The 19,648-nt window shown below is 35.3% G+C and overlaps 1 protein-coding gene and 1 pseudogene across 9 annotated transcripts in view; both read right to left on the reverse strand.

Moving 5' to 3' along the window:
* Positions 1-19,648, reverse strand: part of Fbxw7 (F-box and WD repeat domain containing 7) — a 186,768-nt gene that overhangs the window by 87,102 nt on the left and 80,018 nt on the right. The window lies entirely within an intron of this gene.
* LOC125619767 lies at positions 15,263-18,314 on the reverse strand (annotated as a pseudogene).

Below are 19,648 nucleotides of genomic sequence, written 5' to 3' on the forward strand. Positions count from 1 at the left end.
AGCTCAAATAAAATAAAGTTGGACTTTACATAGAACAATAAGTAGAGAAAGAAAAGGCAAAGGTACATTATTTCTCCTTGTGTAAGTGAAGAGAAAAGCATCTTTTGGCAGTGTCTTTAACAGTACTGGGAGATCGAAAGAGGTTCTGACCTCAAAATGCCTAAAAAAAGATGCTTATGGTCAGCTTCCTTCCAGACAAAAGAGAAGTATTATTAAAATTTTGTTCTTCAATAAAATTTAAAAATAAGGTTATAGCGAGAAACAAGACCTACTCTATGACTCTCCAAAAGTCCTAAAATTGCAGGGTAACTTATAGCCACTATTCCTTGTTGATTTAGTGACACTTCAGACGGTGTGTGTGTGTGTGTGTGTATGATGAACTCTGCAACTAGTTTCTCATGAGCCTTGTTTTTCAGAAGATCTTTCTCTCACAATATTTGAACTGTTTATTTTAGGATGTTTATGGAATAAATGTGAGCATAGTACATGAGCAAACATGAAGCTCTGAAAGCCTGTCTTCAACCAAACTAGAGTCATGAACCTCAAGAAAAATTCCAAGACAAAGGCTAACTCTGAAATCACAGCAGACGTTAGGAATACTGCGTATACTAACAAAACAGGGAATGATTTAAGTAAATTATTAAGGCATCCAAATAACAGTGCAACATTAGCACTTTCAGAAGTCACACAGCAAGTATGATACATTAGATTTGAGCTACAAAGGCAGTTAAGAATCTTTAGAACACAGGTGACAAGAAAATAAGCCAAACTGTACAATCATCAGGAAGAAAAGCTCAAAAGTTTGGAGTTACATAACTCAAACAATTTGGGAATTTCACTGAATCCTAAAAGACACTTCCTACTGACCAGGAGTGCCACTTCCTGTCATCCCACACTCCCTCTTCATTTTGAACTTTCTATACCCCAAATTAATAATTTGTGGATTGATTATTATGGTCAAGCTAATTAGCAGTTAAGTACCTGAAACAGATTTAAAGTAAGTCATATCTTATCACTCCACTGCTCAAAATCCACCAAGAAAAAGCAATGTTTTACAGTCACCTGTGGATCCTATAAATAACCTACATGTGTCCCAACACTCTCAGCGCCTATCGTCCTACTTTCTCCTTCTCACTTTGCTCCACCCTTTCTGTCCTTGTTCTCTTCCAAAGAGCAAACTATGTTGCAACCTGACAGCACTGTGCTCTGGTTATTTCTGTCTGAATGCTCTCCCCCATGTATATGCATGGTTCTTTCCATTTCCTAACCCTGCTGAGAGGGCCCCTGTCAATGCCATGTTCCCTAACTATCCCATTTAAAACTACATCTTTCAGCTGAGGCTGCGGCTCAGTGGTAGAGTGCTTGCCTAACATGTGTGAGGCACTGGGTTTGATTCTCAGCACCACATATAAGTTAATGAATAAAATAAAGGTCTATACATCTAAAAAATATTTTTTTAAAAAACTACATCTCCACCACCATGTTTCCTTTTCCCCTTGCCCTGCTTTATTCTTCCCTATAGTTCTAAGTATATAAAAGCACTAAAACAGTACGTGTGGTTTAAAGAGTCCATACTATCTATCCACCCATTTATTTATGTATTATCTGCCTTCCACTACTAGAATTTAAGCTCCCTCAGGAAAGAGACTCATTTTTTGACACCGTTATCATTAACACTCACCAAAAAATATCCAACTCAATCTATACTCAAAACATTAGTTTCATGAGTAAATAATTATTTAAAACTTATTAAGCCAGCATTACACTGAGAATGTCTTCTTCACCAAAGAAATTCAAGCCTCGTCACAAACACAATATCAATTATTTAAAACACACTTTTAAAAGTTGTAATCCGGAGGCTGAGGATGTCATCAGCAGTAGAGCACTTGCTTACCAATTACATGCCAGACCCTGGGTTCCATCGCCAGCACTGCAGTGAGGGAAAAAGTTGTACTCTGTGTTCAACAAGTCACTTATGGTACCTTTGAAACTAATTAGGGTATAAATCCTAATACCTTACCATTAATTTATAAATAATCTTCTAAGTCATAAAAATCATTTTTCTACTTTATCAAGTTTCTTGTTTTTAGCACAGGCAATTAAAAACAATTAGGTGCCAGCTGGGCATGGGCCTGTAATCTTAGTGGCTTGGGAAGCTGAGGCAAGAGGAAAGCAAGTTCAAAGCCAGCTTCAGCAAAAGCAAGCCTCTAAGCAACTCAGTGAGAGCCTGTCTCCAAATAAAAAGGGCTGGGGATGTGGCTCAGTAGTCGAATGCTCCAGAATTCAATCCCCAGTACCAAAAACAAAAAACAATTAGGTGCCAGGCACGATGGTGCATGCCTATAATCTCAGAGCTCAGGAGGCTGAGGCAGAAGGATGGCAAGTTCAAAGTCAACCTCAGCAACCTAGCAAGGCACTAAGCAACTGAGTAAGACACTATCTCAAAATAAAAATTAAAAGGCCTAGGAACAATCAGGTAACCAAAAAGATCAATACTCCAGCCAGGCGCAGTGATTCATGCCTGTAAGCCCAGCAGCTCAGGAGGCTGAGGCAGGAGGATCACAAGTTCAAAGCCAGCTTCAGCAACTTAGCGAGACCCTGTCTCCAAATAAAAAATGAAAAGGGCTGGGGATGAAGTTATGTGCCCCTGGGTTCGATCCCTAGTACAAAAAAAAAAAAAAAAAAAAAAAAAAAAGATAATACTCCAAATATAATTATCATTTTTTGAATAATTCTGGTTTCTTATTTTTATATTGCACTTAACAAGGAAATCAAACATACAACATTAAGGTAAAAATCAGGGACTGCAAAATAGACTCATTCTCAGTGATATATATTAACAAAATCAAAATAAAATGGGCATTACTGGGAACATCATCATTTAAGTAGCAATCAATTCAGAGTTTTAGGGATCTGAACTGAATAATTTAAATCCACTCACCTAGTCAAGCAAATATATCTTTACTGAAAAAGATTATTTCTCAGTGACAACATCTACATTATATGTTACTTAACCTATATTCATATTTTGTTTTAGCCATATAATCTGGACTTATTTCATTATAACTCAATTTTAAATTGATAGTTAAATCCAGTGGCTCTTTTACTGTTTTGTTTTGTTTTGTTTTTGTAATTTTTACACTGTGAGACACTCACTCCCTTTGTCTTTACAAGTCTCCAGTCCCTCAATTTCCCTTGGCATTATTCATACTATCTACCTCAGGTAGCCCAGTGGTTGCTCTTCACTGCTAGCTTCTTCCTTCCCTGCAGTTTCTTTGAAACCCAGGATTTCAACTGTCACATAGAAAATAATCACTCATTTGACAATCTCCAGTTAGACTCCTCTGCTGAGTCATTCAGTTTAATGAAGTTACTCTGGTTGGAACCCCAAACTTCTACCCCGACATCCCACATACATACCCCTGAGGTCCAAAATTTGTTCTCAGCTACTCCTATTTTCTCTATGTCAATGAATGGAACCATATTCTAGCCAGTTGCAGATATAAGAAACTTGAATGTCTTTTCCTCCTGCAATAATTTAGTCCTAAAGCAAGTTAGGAAAATGTGTGTGAGAAAGGATGGTGGTCCAAAACTGGGGAGTCAGTCTACAAAAATAGTGAAGACAGCTTATGTGGGGGACAGAAAGTAAGTATTCGGAAGTCTGACTTTGAGAAGAATAAGGAATGATGCATACAGTGGAGAAGCCCAGGAGGGCGCAGACAAAACAGAGTAAGAACATTCATCTGGGTGGGGTAGAATATTAAACTTGGGCAGGATAAGAAAGATGTCCAGGGGCTGTGGCTGTGGCTCAGTGGTAGAGCGCTCGCCTCGCATGCACGAGGCACTGGGTTCAATCCTCAGCACCTCATAAATGTAAAATAAAGATATTGTGTCCAACTAAAGCTAAAAAATAAACATTAAAAAAAAAAAAAGAAAGATGTCCACATGGAAAAAATAGTGTTGAGGTCTGAGTGGGATAAAATGGGTGTGGTGGCCACAGTATGTACTCAGTTCATATATCCCTTCAACCTCACCTGCTATAAAGAACACAGCTGCCCATGCTGCCTCTGGGCTTCTTCCAGCAAACTAATGAGCATGGTTAAAGTATCAGAATGGGATTGCTCCAACCCTGGAAAGGAGTCGGGGCAGAGGGTTCCCTGCACATTAAAATTTTGTCTTGACATCCGTTTCTTGGAGTATCCACAATGACACAGAAGACATCTGTGTAGAGGGACTGGTAAACTCTCTTGGGGCAAAATTTTAAGAATTTCTAAAAGATACTTTTAGAAACAAATAAAAAAGGTGAACTTCATTAAACAAATTTCATTTCACTCAAGAACATCTACCCACACAAAGAAATCCAGTGGTTAGGCTAACAGTTGATTAAAAAAAGATTTAAGAAGGCTTTATAAACACAAAGAAATCCAGTGGTTAGGCTAACAGTTGATTAAAAAAAGATTTAAGAAGGCTTTATAAACACATGAAAAAGTGTTCAATAGCATTGCCAATCAGGGAGATGCCAATTAAAACCACAATGCAGTACTACTTTCCATCCATAAAAAACTACTAAATTTAAAACCAAATACTACCCAATGCTGGTAAAAAAAAAAAAAAAAAAAAAAAAAAATTTAAAAAGGAAGCAACTAAAACTATCATTTAGGGAAGCAGGGTGAATGGTACCAACACCCTAGGAAATGATTTGGCAGTATCTCATAAAAACACTATTACCCTATGAATTAGTACATACATTTCTATGTATTTACCAAGGAGAAATGTCCACAAATAGGCTGGTATAAGAAGCTTTATTCAGGATGGCCAAACTTAAAGCAACTCAAATACTCATGAAGAGAAAAATGGACAAAAAATTTAGATATATTCATAATAAAAATTTAGAAATTAATTCCTGATACATGTAACAACATGGATGTCAAAAACAATAGCACTGCATGATTCCATTTATATATTTAAAAACCCACAAAACCAATCTACAATTTCTATGATTTCAATTATAAAAATCAGAACAGTAGCTGTCTAAGTGTAGTGGGGATTGATTGAAACTAGGCATGAGAGTGATTTTAGAGTTAGAGATATAATCTATATTTTGATTGAGGTGCTGGGTACATATATACACATGTTTTTCAAAACTCACCTGTGCATTCTATGCAATTTAAAAATGTATGTCAGAGTTGCATGCCTATAATCCCAGTGGCTTGGGAGGATGAGGTAGGAGGATCACAAGTTCAAAGCCAGCCTAAGCAATTTAGCAAGGTGCTAAGCAACTCAGTGAGATCCTGTCTCTAATACAAAATAGAGCTGGGGATGTGGCTCAGTGGTTGAGTGCCCCTGAGTTCAATCCCTGGTACCAAAAAATAAAATAAAATAAAATAAAATTACATGTTAATTGAAATTAATAAAAAAATTTCTCTGCCTTCTTTGATTCTTCCACTATGAGCCTGTTACATGTTGAAAAGGCATTGTCTTCTTTGCTCTGGCCTCATTAATAGGAACTTCCCTACTCTAACAGCAGACATGCTCATATCAGATAAACAGGACAAAAATCCAGAATACTGATTTTTCCATTTCACCAGGTGAGGTGATAGTTTTCCCAAAATCCACAGTTCTGGTATTGAAGAATCACACAGTTCATTGTGAAATGTTCTCTATCAGGTAGAAAATTTTGACTAAAGAATATGAGAGGACCACATAAGCAACTACACTAGAAAGACATTTGAAGCCATTACCTAAAGAGCCAATGACTACAGGTTTGTGGGCAATTTCATTTGGTTAAGCATACAATTAGAACTCAGATAAATAAATGCTGTTTTTACTTTATCTCTTACTCATTTCAAAAGCTCCTGCTTGGATTTCTTTTCTAGCTCTATGAAGCAAAACAATTATCTCATTTAGATGAATATGCCAGAAAATCATTATTCACAGTTAGACCCTCTGAAACAATCATTCCATCTTCCTATTCAAATCTTGGCAAGAAGGCAGAGCAGACATATTGAAGAAGACACTGTTCAACTGCAATGCACACAGTGTGGTTTCAGAAAACATGTATTTGAATTGAAAAAGAGATATATTTAAACTTGATTCAGTACCAAGCACTAGGGATACAATATTGACCAAAGGTATAAGTCCACATCCAAAATAAACAGAAAGAAGTGACCTTAAAGAATCTAACTTCTTAAATTATGAGAAAAACATCCACTCTTTCAAGACCCTTATAGGGTATATGGATGAGAAAATTTCTTAAAGTTACAGAATTACAGTAGAAACCAAGCAAAATGAATGGCATTGTAGTCTGGTTCCATGTCTACCCAATGATGTCCTCACATGCAATACTATGGTACTGACTCTGCCAGGAAAATCCAAACAATCAAAACTTCTGAAACATTAGATCTAAAATCCAGAAATATTAATAGTCTACTTAAAACTGTTCTTTTTTTTTTCATTCATTTTAAGTATAGTCTGAGCACTATTATCTTCAAACAGCAAGAAATATCAGGATTTTCTTATATAAAGATCTTCTCTATTTGTGCAGAAATAAAGCAACACTGTCATAATGATTAAAATCTGTAAACTAGATCCCTTATGTAATGATCTGTAATTTTTAACACAAGAAATTTTTTAGATTTTTCAGGTTATAGAACAGTATTTCTAGACAAACCTAACAAGGCAGTAGTTGTAAAACACTCTCAAACTTCAAAATACCCTCACTCTCAGTACAAACAATGCTGTGTTGTACACTCATCCTAAAACTAAGAGGAAGCATTGTGGGTTGATCACAACTCGAATTCCTTATCACAATGAGGGCTGCTGATGGATTTTAACCACTAAACTCAGCATTCGAATAAATAGGAAGACAATAATGGTGGTCACTACTCTCCAAAACCACTGATTTTCCAGATTTGTTGAAAGAGCTATTTCTTAGATATTCAAGTTTCTGGATAGGATTCCTTCATTCTGAGGTTATTCCTCTTGCCTAGACAAAATCTGAGTACTAACTCGAAATAATTTTAAGAAGAAGAAAGCCATAAAATATGTTTTCATTTTTCTACAATACCAACTCAGCTATTCAAGTTATAGAAACCAAAATATGAGCAGAAAATCTTATGTGTATGAAGCTGCTTTATATTCAAATTAGCAAAGATGCTTCCACCGCATTCATTTAATCAGAAACCATTTACACAGCGCCCACCCACCACTATGCTACCTACTGCATATTCATTTAATCCAGAACTCTGAAATCATTACTCACAGTTCACAAAACAGTAAACAAGGTCAGATTAAGGTCACTTGCCTAAAGACTTATAGTTAGTAAGGTTCAGTCCCATGGCTGAAACTCAAATATTTCTGAACCCATCCACTAAGCTAAGCTACCTCCCATTCCAGCATGGAGTAAATGAATATTTTGAAATAGAGCAAGAGAAAACTAAAGGCACAAGTGACAGTAAAAGGACACCACTGTGACTACCCCTTTCACAGAAAAGCCTCTCCATTTAAAATAGGGGCCACTCTTTCTCAGGCCTTTAAACATTGTCTTTCCTTCTCTTAGGGCCATGGACAGTGGCTGTGGGTCCTGGCCAAATAAGTAAACAAATAAATAAGTGAAAAATGTTAGGCTTCCTTCAGGAAAGTAAAAACAAAACAAAACAAAATCCAAAAAGATTTGTCTAAATTCACTCACTTTAGGATAAAGGATCTTGGTAATTTGTATCAGCATCCCACCAGAAAACTCAGATGCACACTCTAATCACTCTTGCTTACTAGTTACAAAGTGTTCTTAACACTGTATATGAATTTAAATATAGCTCTATGCTTACATTTTATTACAAATATTCTGGCAGTCTGAAATGATAAGATTTTAGGCAAAACAATGAAATTAAAACTATAGATTTAACCCAAAGAATCTATCCAGCTTTATCATCTTACTTCCCTGTCAATTCTCAACACAACTGCAAAATATTACAGAAGATATTTCCTAACTGAACTTACTTTGTGCCAGACCTTGTTAAAAGCTGTACATATGAATAATGATTTCATTGTAAGGCAAACCTCTGATATGCATTCCATATTACAGATGAAGAAAGGAGGCTGGGAACGTGTCTACCCTGCCTCTCAAGCACTATACATCTGAAGTAGTCATCCTCTGAACTTCTCTCTTATCTCTTGAAAACACTCTTAAGAGCAGTAGAAGTCACACAGTGCTGTGGTCAAAGAGAAACCATTCCTGGCTCCAGCAGATCGAATAGTTTTACATATAGGTTAGAATAAGTAGTATTAATATTAACAAACAACACTAAGGAACAGATAATTTCTGCATGACGTCAAAGTTAAACTGATGGTGAAATAGCTGCCTAAAATTCAGGCTGTAAAACCTAGTGGTTAAGAGCCAGGTTTAGCAGTTAAGGTACATACACTATTTCTATTAGTACCTAACTATGTAACTTGGGCATATTACTCAACATCTTTAAATCTCAGTTGTTTCATCTGCAAAAGAGGATTTTAAAATGGTACCTTTATCTCACAGAATTACTGTGAGAATTAAATAAGAGATAATGCAATTAAAATGTCAAAAAGCCATGTATGGCACATAGGTTGAGTATCCCAAAATCAAAAATCAAAAATCCAAATGCTCCAAAATCAGAAGGATTTTGTACATCAATACAACAGTCAAACAGTTTTGAATTTCAAAGCACTTCAGGTTTCAGATTTTAGGAATGTTCAACTGGTAAGGTCTGTGCAAACATAAACCTGGAAAAAAAAAATCCCAGATCAGAAACGTGTAGTCCTATTTTCTTATTAGCTGTTATACAATCTTCTGTTATCAATTTTTAAAAAGCTTTAAAATATGCTGCTTTATCATGAATTATGTGTGCTTTCAGAAGATATAAGACCAGCAGTCATTAGAGATTTTCCTAATTCAAATCTTAACTCTACTGAGTCTTACCTAAATAATTATCTTCCAAACCAAAAACATAAAAAAGAATACAGCTTCAACTCTTTTTAGGTGACAAGAAAACCATTCTTTAACCTTTCAAAGATTAGGAACAGGGTTAGTGGTTCTTAAAGTGTGGGCTGGGGATTCCTAGGAGTTGCTGGGATTTTCTAGAAGGTCTGAGAGGTCACACCTACTTTCAGAACACCAAAAAGGTTCTGGCTTATCCATTCTCACTCTCCTCCAAGTGGATACAGCTATACAACTTGTGAAGATGCTACTGCTCTGGTAAATGATAGTATCATACATGCATTTTAAAATTTACTTAATTTTAATTTCTAGTACAACAATTATCAGTAGATAGAATTTACATAACAAAATACTTTGGGGTTCTCAATCATTTGCAAGAGTGTAAAGGGGTTTGCAATCTACTAGTCTGAAAACTGCCATTCTAGGTAGTCAGGAGAATTAGGAACCATATGAAGACACATACAATACACTCTTAAACTGGAAGCCTTCAGAGGTTATTTTCATTTAGTCCTATTTTACAGCTTTAGAATAGATTCTAGAGATTTAAGTGCCCCACCTAAGGTCACAACAGCTAATAAATGGCAGAAGTGAGGGCTGGGGAATCTAGCTCTGTAGTAGAGCATTTGCACAACATGTGCAAGCCCCTGAATGCCATGCCATCCCCAACACAGCAAAAAAGCAAAAACAAAAACTTAATAAATAAATAAAAATGGCAGGAATGAATTGGAAGCCAGGTCATAGGTTCCCATGTTCTCTTAACTAGATCATGAACATATCATATGAATAATTTACTTCAAATTTAGCTAATTTAATATATGTCAAATGCTTTTACTAGCACTTGAGACATATAGCAGGCAGTCCATAAATGGTAGTTCTTCTGATGAGAGAATGGAATCTCTACATAAATACCTTTAGTAATCAGCAGCCTCCACTACCTGAGCAACATATTGTATTTTTTGATCAATTTTATATTTACAAAGTTCTTCCTTTTACTAAGGCAAAATCTTCCTCCTTGAGGTTTCTATTTCTCTGGCTGCTACACAAATAAAATTTAATCCTAATATCATATAGTTTATTTTCCAAGCATAGCCCCCCAGATTAATTAAATCATTTATCCCGTGGCATGACTTCAAACTCCTCACCATCCTTTTTGACTTTCTCAAAGAACTTAAGTAGACTGTTCCTGTGCAAATGAAGTACTCAAAAACTAAAAGCGTTCCAGGGGTGGTCTCAGCATAAATTGAGTTGAGTTTTCCTTGCTCTGGATGTGGTCAATCTAAATAATGTAAAGTGTTATTCAAATTTTACAAAAATCCTTGTTCTTCTATATACAGTGTTAAAAACAAACAGGGCAGCTTGCTTTCTGAGATTTCTTGGCTCTGTTCTTCCCAACTTTCATCTGACCCTTCTCTTTCCTCTATCCCTATTCTGTGCAATTTTTATTCTACTCTCAAGGTCTGGTTACTGTGAGGCCCTATTATGAAAGAAGGCCCTGGCAGGTCAGTTTTGACAGTTCACAAAGGCTACAATATTCTTGTCCTCACAATTCCTGCTGAGGGCCCATTGAAGTAGGCAGAAGACCTACCAGTTTCAACTGCCAAGCATCCAGGTATTTGGGCAGCTCTCCTGTTGTCAGGTCTGATCCCCACTGCTTCCTTTTGCTTTTTCCTCACTTACACCAAGCAAGTCTTACCCAGTTGTATTTCGGGGTTCTGGGAACAAATACTCTCATGTGTAAATATTGCCAGTGGGTTTTTTGTTTTGGTGTCTTGTTGCTCATTTCTAGGTAGTGGTGAGGGAAGATCCAAAAACTATGTTTCTACATCTTTCCAGACTTCTGTTGTAAGTTAATTTTAAAGTTAACAAAGTTAAATTTTTAAACTGACTTTTCAAAATAAGTAGCTGTTTTTTACAATAGAGGGTAATACTTAAAATTTTTGAATGATGCAACACTTTGTTATTATTATACAGAAAAGTTTTTAACCAAAAACTATAGCTTGTACGTTTGTGGCTGAGACTTAATTTTTTGAATGCATAATGCTGAAACATTAAGAGTAGATTTACACAATACAAAAGGAAGTGCTTTCCGAAGAAGATAATTCCTGTTATTTACACAGATGCTATCATTCTTTGGCTTTGGTAATACAGCATGAAGGTTAGATCCTTCTTTGACATCTCTGGTATAGGAGGCAGCAGTTACTTAAGGGGTCGGTCTGCAGCTGTCCAAACTGTCATGATAAATGCAAGCATCAATCATCCTAGAAATAATATATAAATATCACAACTTTATTTCCCCCAAATAGGTTTCTATTTTGCCCCCTTTCTTGAAAGATAGCAGCACTGGGTATTAAAATTTGGCTGACAGCAAACTGAAGTTAATAGTCCACTGTCACCTAGCTCCCACAATTGCTACGCAAAATTCAAAAAATACCTAATTGCTGTTTCTTTTTAGGTTAACTTTCTTTACTCTCTAGTTCTTTTTAAATATTTTCTTTAACCTAACTATTCTATAGCTACAATATGTTGTGTTTGACTACATATTTATTTCTAACAGTTATAACAGGTGTATTTTAACAGTTTAGGAAATGCATAAAGTAATTATCTTTTGAAATACTGATTCTTCCCCAGTCTTTCCTGCCTTTTTGGAACTCAAATGAGATGCATACTAGATCTTTTACTCTATTTTCTATACCTCTTAACCTCTTTTTCTTTTTTATTCATCTGTCTCTCTCAAGCTACATTGTTACTTACAGCTTTATCTATAGAAAATCTTTGAGCCTTAGGTTGAATTTACATTGCTTCAGAGAAAATCAAGCTTGCTTCAGCTAGTTGTACAGTATCACCACACTGCCACAGTGTCACTAATGTCACTGTAACAATAAATCCTACCAACATGTACAACTATAATGCATCAATTTAAAAAAAAAATGGAAGGAAAAAAAATTAAAGTCACTGAGGATTTTAGTGCTACGTAGAGCCCTGCGCGAAGGACAGCTTGTGGCAAGTTGGGATAGAGTAGAAAAAATATATTACAAACATGAATAATTAAGACTTAGAATAAGTGGGATGTCTGGTTTGGGTAGATACAGATTTGCTGGAAATTAGACTGAGATAAGCATCAAGACAGGTAGAATCCAACTCCTGAAAATCCTTTATGTGTTGTGCTAAAGACGACGAACTTGAGACTAAAACTCATCAAAGGGGTTATACAATCAGGGAGCTAATACTGTCACATCTATGTACCAGACTAATTTCAGCAGTAATGGCAGTCGAGGAAAGGTGTTTACAAACACAAGAGTAGAAACACGTTATTCAAAATTTAGTCTTCAACCAGTTGTTACTGGCATCATTCAGGAGTTTGTTAGAAATGCAGGACCTTGGGTCCCACTTCTGATCTACCTAATGAGAATCTGCTTTTTAATGAGATTCTTAGGTGTTTCTTATTCATAGTCAATTGATGTCAGGGTCAATGATCTTCAAAGTCAATGAACATTAGCTTTATTTTAAATTTCAGAAAAGAAAACAATTTTGAGTGCCTGACATTCATTTAATGTTCACAATGTTGCATTATTTGCCTAATAACTAATTTTAATACTCTAGGATCTTTAATATTATTAGCTTTAATATTTGAGGTTTGACTCTACAGACCTATAATATGCAATATTATATATGCAATATAATCTGCAATTTAGTTGTAACACAAATCTGAAATTCTTTAAGCAGTCTTCTAAAAGTAAAACACTTAGCAACCCCAGCAGAGTGTTGAGAAACTGAACAAGATTTTAATTCTCCACTGAGCTTTAAAAAAAAAAAAAAAGTAGGTGGAAAGCAGGGTACTTCCTGTTTAGTGACAAAAATAAAAAGGACCCAAGAATCTGATGCTTTCGAAAAAAAAAGTTACAAAATAGAGCTCTAGGCTATTGAGCTATTCTGTACTTAATATATATCATTTTATTAAAATTAATAAATGCTGATTGTCACATTAGTCATAATTTCAAAGAAATATTTTTTTTTCCAAAATTCTTGTTCACAAAGTAATGTTCCCTGGACCATGTTCAAATCATTGTAGGTGGAAGACATTAAAAAGCAATAACCTGGGCCCTACCACTGAATCTCAAAGTACATTTTTAATAAGATGCTCTTAAGTAATTCAGTGAACAGCCAAGATGCGCCCCCACACACAAAAATCTGGAAACCATAAGTGTTCACTTTTGACTTTTTTATTGAAATATAGCATATATATGAAAAAATAACTGCACCCAGATCAAAGAATAGAACATGAATTGCTATTCTAGAACCTCCTTTAGCAACTAGAGACTAGTCCTTGTCATCTGTCTGCCCCCCTGCAACATATACACACACAATGACCACCACAATGAGTTTCAACACCATAGATTAGTTTTGCCTATTTCTGAACTATATATAAATAGACCAATACAGTTTATACGCTAGTGTCTGGTCTATGGGGGTGGGGGGTTTGTTGTTGGTTTCATTGTGTCTATAAAATTGACCTATGTTGTTCTCTTTAATTGGTTGATTTTCATTCTCACTGCTGCATAGTTTACTATTATGTAAAAATTCCAAGAGTAAAGAATCATTTATAAGCTCTATCTCTTATGAGCATTTGAGTACCAAAATTAAGTTTGATAACCACTGTTGGATATTATTTGGGAAAATCTATACAAGATATATTTAGCAAATTTTTATTTCTCCAATCTAAAATTTATAAAATTATAGTTGTTTAATCAACAGCAAAAATTTATAGGGTTTTGGCTATCAGTTATAGTCTAATCTCAACTAGTGCATGATAGAGTAATAATGTAGCATCACTACCTTTTTTGAATGAACTATACCACTAAGGATCAAATGGCAAACAAGGGGAAGCATTTCTTTATAAAATTATTCCCATTAGTACACAAAAAAATTAGAACACCATCATTTTACAACCTCCAATAAATTAATGGATGGAGGTACTAAGTATCAACAGCTGCTAAAATCACAAAAGGAGAGAAACCCGACACTAGGTGACTCCTATAGAGCAAGCCATCACCCATTAGGCAAAGAGATCAAACCAAGTCTAATAAATCCTCTGGAATCAGCTGCCAATTTGCCAGAAATAAAGAGGCCTGATAAACTGCATATACTGAACTGCATTATGAGTATGCAGCCAAATCTAGACTATTGAAAGCTATGTCAAATATAAATTTTAAGAAAAACAAAAGGAAGGAAAGTGAAACACCCACAGATTAAGAGACTTAAAAAAAGTAAAAACTCTCTTTAAAAATGCTAAAGATTCCCAGGTGTGGTGGGCGCCTGCCTGTAATCCCAGTGAGTCAGGAGGCTAAGGCAAGAATATATCGAAAGTTCAAAGCCAGCCTCAGCAACTTAGCGAGACCCTGTCTCAAAATACAAAATATTAAGGACTAGAGATGTTTTCCAGCAGATAAGCACCCTTGGGTTCCATCCCCAGTACCAAAAAAAAAAAAAAAAAAATTGGAAATTTCAGCTAAATTTTCCAAGTAACTTCAGGTTATTCTAGATATCATTGTTCAATCAAGATTAAACAATGATATCTAGACTCTAAAAGAACTTACTTAGCTTATAAAAATCATAAACACAGAAAGTAATTACCTTAAGAATAACCTGAAGTTACTTGGAGGAAAGGGTTATGATTGAAGCAAAGCATGTGGAGGAGTATCTGAGATAGCTAGAAAATTTCTGTTTGAGGGATGTAGTAGTTACAAGAATGTATTATCTTAATACACAAGGTATAAATTTTTTGTAAAAATATCTGCATTTGGGGCTGGGGTTGTAGTTCAGTGGTAGAGCACTTGGCCTAGCATGTGTGAGGCACTGGTTCAATCTTCAGTACCACATATTAATAAATAAAATAAAGGTCCATCAACAACTTAAAAAAAATTTAAAAAAATCTGCAGTTTACTAAAAAAAAATGGAAATAGATATAAAAGCAAAACATTATAGATAAGATCTGCCAATCAAATAAGAACTCCTTCAGCAACATGAGCAAGAGAGCCAGTGTCCTGGACTTTTTTTTTTTTTTTAAACAAGTCCCAATTTTTTTTATTTGTCCTAATTAGTTATACATGACAGTAGAATGCATCTTGATATATCACTCTTCTGGTTGTACATGATGCAGACTTACACAGGTCATGCAATCATATATACACATAGGGTAATAACATCCGATTTATTCTACTATCATTCCTACTCCCATGGCCCCTTCCCTCTTCCTTCACTCCCCCAGTTCTACTCTAAAGCATCTTTATCCCCCCCCCCCACATTGTGAATTAGTATCCGCATATCAGAGTCGTCTGGACTTTTTCGATGATGATTTTCATTATAAGTCATCAAAATAAGTTTCAATTTACCAAAATAAAGCAGAAAGAAATAATCTGACAAAGTTTATGATGCCTGCCTTAATAATTCAAGAAACTAGTAGAATATTCAGACTCATGGCTCCTGTAGCTAGCCATATAACAATCGCCCAGTCTGACAAACTCAACAAATCTGAGAATTCAACACATACCTTGAAGCTGTAGTTCATCTACTTTTATACAATTCTTCATTCCACTATTCCACTAGTATGCAACACAGTAATTTACTTGTGTACTAGGCTACTAGCCACAGCTGACCAACCACTGGGTTTTAATGAATTTCTTCTGATGTCAAAGAGGCTAATCAAATTCAAAATATACAATACCAGACTCTCACTTTTACTATATAAATACAAGATTTTTTATTTCATTAAAAAGTAAGATAACTGGGCTGGGGCTGGGGCTGGGGCTGGAGCTCAGTGGCTGAGCACTTGCCTAGAATGCATGAGGCACTGGATTCGATCCTCAGCACTACATAAAAATAAATAAAATAAAGGCATTCTATCCATGTACAATTAAAAAAGTTTGTTAAGTAAGATAACTATGTAAGTGTATATAATACTACACCACACTTTTTAAAAAGTAAACAATGAATTTGCCAATGCCTGAGTGCTATAACTGAGCTAGGAAAACTTTTTTTTAAATAATTTATTGGAAAACTGCAAACAGGTATGAATTAGACTGATGATATAACCTTAAGTACAGCATCCTTCACCCTAAAGTGGCAGTAGTCTAATGAGAGAACAAGAATTTCCATCAAGTGGAAGGCTTCCCTACCAATCTTTTACCATCATCACCATCAATATCTGAGTAGAAAAGAATATGAATGAATGTAACTTATCAACTAAGTACAAACCTTAAATCAATAAGAGCATCTGCATGTATACGTGCATTCATGAGTATATGTATATATCTTTATTGCTCCATTTCTGAACCTATAGTACAGTTTGGTTTCTTTTTTTTTTTCATATACAACTGAAGACAGGAATATGGTAGTCAGTGAATCTGACTTTTGACTCACCATTCACTTTGAACAATTCACTTTCATCATTAAAAAAGAATGAATGAACATGTATTGTGTTCAAATCATTGTACTAGGTGTTTTATATAAATTCTGTCTTTTTTCTTTTTCAAATGTTTCATAGATTAATTACCAAACCAACCAAAACCAGTACAACATCATCTCTGTAAAAGAAAGCTCACATTCCCAATTAAATATTCTCAACTATCCAGAATAGTGGTGACATTTTCAGCTTGATGTGACAAGATGGTCATAACCTTGATACAGCATAAATATGTGTAACATTTCATGTGTAATCCTTATAGACCCAGCTTGGTTCTCTTTCAATGTCCCCTCTTGGAGTTATACTTGATTTTATTACCAGTTTCCATTCTAATCCACTGGGGAATGGGATGATTTTACTTTCGTTTCTCGGCCAGAAATCAATTAATCCTAAAAGTCTTATGAAAAGACAGGTGAGGAAGTGAATCAAGTACATATACCATAATGACCAAAAAAAAGGTAAAGAGAGTATTAATTATATCTTAACATTTTCAAAAGAATCCTATCAGGAAGAGAGATCAGTACAGTAGAGGAAAGGAACTAGGGGAGGGAGAAGGGGAGAAAAAAACTGAGGAATAATACTGTCCAAATTACATTATTATATTGTGATTACAATGTACCAATAAAAATAAGGGGGAAAAGCTTAAGAAAAAAAAAAAGAATTGTACCAAATAATCAGCATAACCCTCACAAAGCCACAACTCTTTAATATAAATTTGATTTAGTCACAAGTTTGCCTAACTGTAAAGCCCTTTCTTTTACTATGTGGGAATGATAACACCTAAATGAATACCATACTATTTGACATACACAGCAAGCTGGACTGGTGATGGAGTTCAAAGGGAAAGTGCTTGCCTAGCATGCAGAAGACCTGGGTATGATCTCCAGCACTGCAAAAACAAAACAAGTAATACACAATAATTATCAACAACAACAAAATGAGATAACCCATACAGCTTATAAAACATAAAGCTATACATGTAAGTGTAAGGAATGACTAGTACTGATAAGCCCATTCCACCAACCATTACTTCCCTCCTCACACGGGAGAGATGCTTGAAAATAATAACACAGAAAGAATAAACAAGAAAATACACAAATACAGTTCAATACACGAAGTATCAACAACAAAACAATGGGACTGGGAGAGACTACAGTCCATTTCCCTACAAGACATGTTTCTTTAGTGTGAATTAGTTCATTCATTCATCATTAAAGATGTGGTCAGTATAGTGTGAAAGTCACTTTGACCCATAATTTTTCATAGCGCAGGGATGTTTTAAAGCCATAAGAGACAAGCTTTCTCACTAAGACAGCCTTATCAATATATCATGATTTTAAAGAATAAACTAAATTCTATAGAAGGGACAACTGGGGACTCATTAATGGCTTCAAATTTAAACCACCTCATGAGGCTGCAGGTAGAGATAAAGAAGCTGTGAAAATATTTTCTTTGTATTTATGTTTTAAAGGGTGGAGGAATGAAAGACCACATCCTGGATCAACTGATGAATTCTGACAAATTGATCATAAGTAGAAATGAATGTCAAAGGAGAAAACATAAATCTTAGAACTAACTGGTGTTGGTTGCAAATGTTTAAGTGTATTAATATTTTTATTAGAATGGTTACTGAGTTTGTTAGAACACACAGTACAATGGTGCACAGGCTTCTGAGTGGTTTGTCCCTATTTTTAGGGACTAAAATTTTCAGAATCTGGGTGTTTTTCAGAGACATATATATTGCTTTATAACTGGATGGTTTGCCTCATAGAAACAGAAAAGCAATCATGAAATTCATTTGAAAAAAATAGGAGACCCAGAACAGCCAAACAATCCCTAGCAAGAAGAGTGAAGCAGGAGACATCACAATACCAGACCTCAAACTATACTACAAATCTATAGTAACAAAAACAGCATGATATTGGCACCAAAACAGACATGTAGACCAGTGGTACAGAATAGAGGACACAGAGACAAACTCACATACAGTTATCTCATATTAGACAAAGGCACCAAAAACATACAATGAAGAAAAGATAGCCTCTTCAACAAGTGGTGCTGGGAAAACTGGAAATCCATATGCAGCAAAATGAAATTAACTCCCTCTCTCACCAGGCACAAAACTCAACTCAAAGTGGATCAAGAATTCCAAGAATTAGACCAGAGACTCTGTACCTAATAGAAGAAAAAGCAGGCCCAATCTTCATCATGTCAGCTTAAGACCTGACTTCCTTAACACGACTCCTAAAGCACAAGAAATGAAATCGAGAATCAATAAATGGGATGGATTCAAACTAAAAAGCTTCTTCTCAGCAAAGGAAACAATCAATAACGTGAAGAGAGGGTGAACAGATGGGAGAAAATCTTTACCACACACATATCAGATACAGAACTAATCTCCAAGATATATAAAGAACTCAAAAAACTTAATACCAAAAAACCAAATAACCCAGTCAATAAATGGACTTAAGGAACTGAGCAGATCATTCACAGAAGATATACAATCGGTCAACAAGTATATGAAAAAATGCTCAATATCTCTAGCAATTAGAGAAATGCAAATCAAAACTACTCTAAGATTTCATCTCACTTCAGTGAGAATGGCAACTATTAGCTTAATAAGATACAAACAACAATAAGTGTTGGCGAGGATGTTGGGAAAAAGGCACACTCATACATTGCTGGTGGGACTGCAAAATCTATATAACCAATATATAATCTATAACCAATCTGGAAAGCAGGATGGAGATTCCTTAGAAAACTTTCAATGGAACTACCATTTGACCCAGCTATACCACTCCTCAGTCTATACATAAAGGACTTAAAACCAGCATACTACAGCTACACAGCCACATCAACATTTATAGCAGCTCAATTCACAGTAGTTAAACTGTGGAACCAATCTAGATGCCCTTCAATAGATGAATGGGCAAAGAAACTGTGGTATATATACACAATGGAAAATTACTTAGAAATAAAAGGGAATCAAATCATACATTTGCAGGTAGATGGATGGAGTTAGAGAATATCATACTAAGAGAAATAAGTCAAAGGCCAAATGTTTTCTGATAAATGAATGTTAATCCATAATGCGGGGTGGGGTAGTGGCATGGGATGAGTGGAGGAACTTTGGATTGGGCAAGGGAGGTAGGTATGGGGATAGGAAAGATGGTGGAATGAGAAGAACATCATTACCCTAGAACATGTATGAGTGCGTG

Source organism: Marmota marmota, unplaced genomic scaffold (assembly GCF_001458135.2).
Source record: "Marmota marmota marmota unplaced genomic scaffold, marMar, whole genome shotgun sequence".
Taxonomy (NCBI): domain Eukaryota; kingdom Metazoa; phylum Chordata; class Mammalia; order Rodentia; family Sciuridae; genus Marmota; species Marmota marmota.